Below are 5957 nucleotides of genomic sequence, written 5' to 3' on the forward strand. Positions count from 1 at the left end.
CGCTCTTCCAGCGCAGCCGCGCAGGACAAAGCCAATCAACATCAGATGCCACCAAGATGGACCTACTGCTTGGCCCTGGAGTCTTTCACCCTCGCACACCTATTAATCAACATCATCCAGCCCAATCCCAGCGTTCACTTCTTTCAAACCACAGTTAAACTAAGCCAGGTTTTATATTAACGGACCGAGAGATACAGAAATCTAGCCAGAGATAAAGTATACGTACGCAGAACTATAGAGCAAATTCGAATCGAGTTTTAAACCTCCTTCCTTACAAAACAAACGTGTTTATTGTGTTTTAAAGCGTAACTACCTGAATTTCTATTTTCTACATATTGAAACTCACTAATGAGAAAAGCTGCCTCTTCTCTTTCATGCCTCCGAAGTCTTAAGAGGGCATAACTACAACATCTTGAGCTTGATGTTTTTATTAGGAATTGTGCTATCCCACAAACACAGAATGCACATAGCTAAAAGTCCCAAACAAACACTTCTCCAGAAGCATATTATCTTGCCAAGATTTATTTTCTCTGCTTTAACCTATTGTATGCAGACTGCTTAGTATTTTCCCCTCTTCTATCTACTCCCCCCAGTTCCAGAGCAATTATAACATAGTTGCTTCCTTTATTCTCCCCCCCGCGTTTTAAAGCTAGCAAGTTCTCAACAGCAAATGCAATAAAACAGTAAATTATAGCTAGAGTTTACTAAACAAATGCAACCTAGTTAAATTTAGAAAAATCTTCACTTTTGCTTACATTTGCAATTTTACTGCTGAACTACTGGTATTTCTTACTTATGCAACATTAAAATGTATAAGAAATCCTCTTGTGTGCTATATGCAGCAACTACTCTTGATTTATAATACCCAATTTAGAAAAAAACCCACAACTAAACCTGATTTAAATCACAGATTACTCTGTAAAACACAAGCAAGGAACTATTCCAAATCCTAAATGTAATTTAAACATATTTATATTTTACAGTGATATATTTTCCCCCATTCCTTGTCTTACTACTGTAAACTTTCTGTAATTATATAAGCAATTTCCCTGAGGTCACAACATTGATCACAGTTATATATTGCTCAAGTATTACAAAACATAACTTGCAATAAAATATTGCTGGACATCACTACATAATTTCACACAAAGAACTGCAAAACTGAAGTTCGAGAGTGCTGAATTTGGCAATGGGGTGTTTTCAATAGGTTATTCATTTCCTCCTTACTCCACCATTAACTGATCATCGTTGAAATATCACCAAAAACATTAAGTTCCCACGTCGAGAAATGTGTAAGAGGACAGAGTAAGGAGGGAGAGCATATGAAACAGTTTAAATGGGAAGCCAAAGCATGCGATCCCTTTAGATTACGCCTTTCCTTCATTGCAGCGTTATTATATCAGTCACCCCAGAAAGTGTCACAGTGGTATAATACACTGGAAGGGCTCACAGTAGAAAAACCCCACAGGAGTGCAGCTCAATTTTTAGCGTTTCTGGTTGAGCGAGAGTTCTCACACACTTAATGAGAGGAGAGTTCACAGCTCTCAATGCACTATGCAAATAGACGTTATTTAGGAGCAGTTAGTGTTGGCATGTTGCACAGCTGAGCTGACGCACCAGTCACTGAACACTAGTTAACAAATGCAAGGCTCCCCTTCGGGAAGTTGCTTATAAAAAAGGGAAATGGAGAATTGAAGATAAAGAGAAGGATATTTTATTTCACTGTGCAAAAGCAGTGGTAATAAAAGGCTGAAGAGCGGCCATTCACCACGTATATTATACAAACACAGCGAACTGCAACTGTGAGCATTTGCTTTGACACTGATCTCAAGTAGGTTTGAGCAGGTTTGGTTCATTACCTATACGGGGAGCTCTCAAAGAGCATTCAGAGTCATCCAAAGAGATTAGCAACACACACTTTCTCAACTAACTTTGCAATTTCAAAATTATAAAACATGATCACCTCACAGACCTGCCAACAGTAACCGTCACCTTGCCGCAACCAAAGCGACCTAGCTTGTACATAGACGCACAAAACTAAGGCTCAGTCTATGCAACAAGCCACAGTGGAGACTGACCGAACTTCCCAATGGGCGGTGTGGTCCTGCAGGCCCTGCTAAAGGTCACGATGAGCTTTTAATCACTTTCTGGAGATCATGCCACTCGACTGACAAAAGACAAAGTGACTGTTTCCAACAGCACCGCACTGCAATGCACTCGTGCAATGCTGTGTCTCTCGGTTCTGGGAAGCAAATGAGTTAGGCTCTCTTCCCCAAAAGGATCACAGAAAACTGGACTCCGAAAAAGAAACAAAGATGACAAACACGTACAGGTTTCAAGCTAAGCAGCTTGGAACTCCCTTCTAACACGAATGTACGAATGCCAAATTGCAAACACTGCTGGTAGCAAGAGAGTCAGATCCAGCCCTCAAATAACGAAGGAGAAATCCTCGCAGATCTCCAGAGCATTTAAGAACACTTACTTTTCACAAAAGTTACCTATTCCCAAAAAGGTGGAATGCTAACACAGTGTATTACAGAACACAACTTCCACGTTACATGAAGATCCAAAAGACTTTCTTCAAGTCAGGATGGGTCGGTGCTAGACCTGTGAACTTCATTAGCTAGCAAGGCTCTCAACGCTTCAGAAGAGTTCATGCAGGGTAAGTACCAGCTCATTTCTTCAAGCACTGCAGTCACCGATTTCAGGTACTATGTTGATCTTGTCTGATATCCTCTAGTACCTAAATAGGCAGCACACCATCTTTAGAATAAAACAGCAATATTCCACTGACTGACACGCCGTGAATGAGCACTGATCAGAAAACATTAATATCTGTCTTTCAAATCACGGGTGACCTTCTGCCAGGGAGTTTACGAAGGAGACAGGAGAATCTGCCAGGGAAACATTGAAAATTTAATCAGCATTTGAGAATTTTCAAGTGCAGCTTTCTTCTGAAGAATTTAAGAATACAAGATCTTTTTCTCCAGACTCTTCCTGAAAGATGCTGTTGAGTCAATGCAAAGCCACAGCACAGAAAACTGACAGATCTCTCCTACAACCATGTCTCAAAACCAACAGTCCCAAACTAAGTTTTGGCAGACTTTCGTTCTCTCTAAATATGCAAGTCCTGGTTTCATAAACCCTCTAAGCTTTTCTTGCTCTCATTGTCAGTCACATCCCCAATGTTTTACATATCTATTATTGCCAGCAAAGACGACACTATAGGAATAGCAGCAACAACACAGTAGCTTTTTTTGATTGTCTCTCAACACAAAAGTGAACACACTTTAAATACTGAATAGAAGTGCCTGTAGCCATCCAGCTTTGCAGCTCCAGATCTCTTTTTAGGTCAAGTATATTATATTTTTCAAGCCAGCCAACTGTCATAAGCATAGTATAATTTTTTTAGATATTCTTCCATCATAAATTTAGTATCTTCATTTCAAGTTCTGAAGTCAAATGCCTATTTACACACATACACCACACATTTAAAGACAAAAAGGCATTCTGAGACCTGAAACCAATAGAACAGAAAGAGAAGGACCTTAGAAAAACAGGGGACTAAAGCATCATAAAATAATCATTAAAAAAAACAAATACCAGATAAGCCAAAACAATACAAAGGTTTGACAAAATTATCCAGGGAAAAAGGAACAGGCTTTTCTCTTTTTAGAGAAAAATTTGAAATTATTCAACTTGCATCATTTGTCTGTTAACTTTATCCACAAACAGCAACTGGTTAGAAGTGCATAGTTAAACCAGGCCCCCAGCTCTTGAAAACAAGAATTTTCTAAGCATTTTTTGGAGGCCACGCCAGAATCAAGATCGCACTTTCTGTCGTGGTTTTCATGCTTAAGAGACCAAAAATGCAACTTGTGAAACCTTGTGCTTCCCTGGCACAATAGTCTCTTTTGCAGATGGTTGCAAGGGTTCATTGTCTGAAGGACTGAAATTCAGGGAATATCTAAGACAGTTTATGGATCCACTTGCTCCCATAATTTGAGGAAGAGCCCATAAAAGCTTCTGTTTCAGTAACCACTGAATGATTACTGCACAGAATTTTCAAAACTTCCCAAGTCACTTCGAAAAGAGAGTTTGAAATCTTAAGTCCCAGATACTCTGGATATTTTACTGGCTATTTTCTTTTTAAGAAGGCTGGGTTAAAAAAAAAAGATGATGTTACTATCAATCAGACAGCAAACTTCCCACAATAAAAGCTCAGCATCATTATGTGACAAAAGGGGTTAACTTATCAAATCCCATTAAACTATAATCAAGGGCCTTTGTATTCAGCTTATGCCCTTGCTTGCATTTGTCAAGGGATGATAACAGACGGCTTACAAACTCTTTTCTCATTACTAAATCATTTTTTCACACACCTGTTAATTATTAGCAGCACATAATAACAAAAACCATGCATCAGAGAGGTTATTTGGATATATTGTCACCTACATCTGATTTATGCCAGCAGAGAAAACCATAAATATATTTCAATGTGCACATAAAATCAGGGGGGGGGACGATGACTGGGGGTGGGGGTGGTGGTCTGTTTTATGCAGCTTTTCTTTTTTTTAGAGTGCAAGTTAAAATCCTTTACCAGGCAAAGCGTTGTCTATCTGTGCCTCCTAACCCAGTCCGGATCAACACTGTGAGAGTGTGGTTGTTAAAATTTAGTGGAAAAGGGAAAAGAAAAAAAAAATCCACACCATAATTCAATAAATCAAGATTCCTGATGCACGTAGCTATAAAGTGTCTAATACTGGCATTAAAAAAAAACAAAACAAAACAAAGAAAACCACAAAACACCACAAAAAAAACCAGAAGGGATTTTAACCCCAAGGTTCTGGATAAACTCCAGCATGGATAGTTAAACCCCCTCTATTACCTTTACAAAGTTTCAATTGCCAATAATATTCTCCGTGTCTCATTATAACAGGCTGCTGCAGTGGTCTCTGCTTAACATTGCCTCAAACAAATACAGAAAAGACGAATTCTGTAAAATTAGTTATAATTTCTATAAAGAGCATATGGAGACCCAGTTATACTGCTTAAGATCACCGTCATTTATAAAAGCACTGCCAAAAGAGAAAAGGCATTTTTAAATGTAACTGATGGCTATTCCTCTCAAAATACGTCATCTTGTCAGGAACTGAAGAAAATACATAAAAGTGCAACCCACTGACAAAGGAAACATTACACAACATTTTGCCTCTATTCTTAGCCTTCCACACTCTCTCTTTCTCCCAGCTTCAAAGGCTAAGAAACTTTTGAGCAAGGCTTTCAGAACAGGGATTAAATTAAAATTATCAACCCCATGAAAACCAGGTGGCCAAAGCATTTAGTGGACCAAACTCCCATTCTTTGGGGAGCGAGAAACATTAAATCAGCAGTGGATCAGGGGTGAATGAATGTGATCTGACAAAGCTGGACATATGATATCACCTTCCTGGAGCACCGAAGAACAGATCAGAGCTTCTTAAGAGGGAGAACAAGACATCCAAGCGAGACATACTCACCATCTGTCAACACTGACATGGGGGTAAATTTGGATCTCAATATGTGAAACACAGTGTAGGAGACTGGTGGATCTTTTCTAAAATCTGCATTTATTAATAGGTACTCAGAGCACTCACCATTCAAATCGTGCTTTCCTGCCCATCCTTTTAAAGAGCGATTCAGTATTTTCATTTGAGTCATCGTCATGCACTACAGTGCTGGTTAAACATCACATCTGGAGTCTGATTAAGAGCTTTATTCTACCATTGTGTAAAATCAGATCAACACTTTTCTAAACATAGCTCAATTGGTAAGCAAGAATTGTCAGAAAGCAATGCATTTCCAGTAGCGTTTTCCCAGAAACAAAGAATTTCGATGGTTTAATTTTATATAAAATTAATTTATTAATTTAATATAAAAACCCCTGCTCTTTTATATGCATCTTTTGATAGCCATAC

This window comes from Pygoscelis adeliae, unplaced genomic scaffold (assembly GCF_000699105.1).
Source record: "Pygoscelis adeliae isolate BGI_AS28 unplaced genomic scaffold, ASM69910v1 Scaffold16, whole genome shotgun sequence".
Taxonomy (NCBI): domain Eukaryota; kingdom Metazoa; phylum Chordata; class Aves; order Sphenisciformes; family Spheniscidae; genus Pygoscelis; species Pygoscelis adeliae.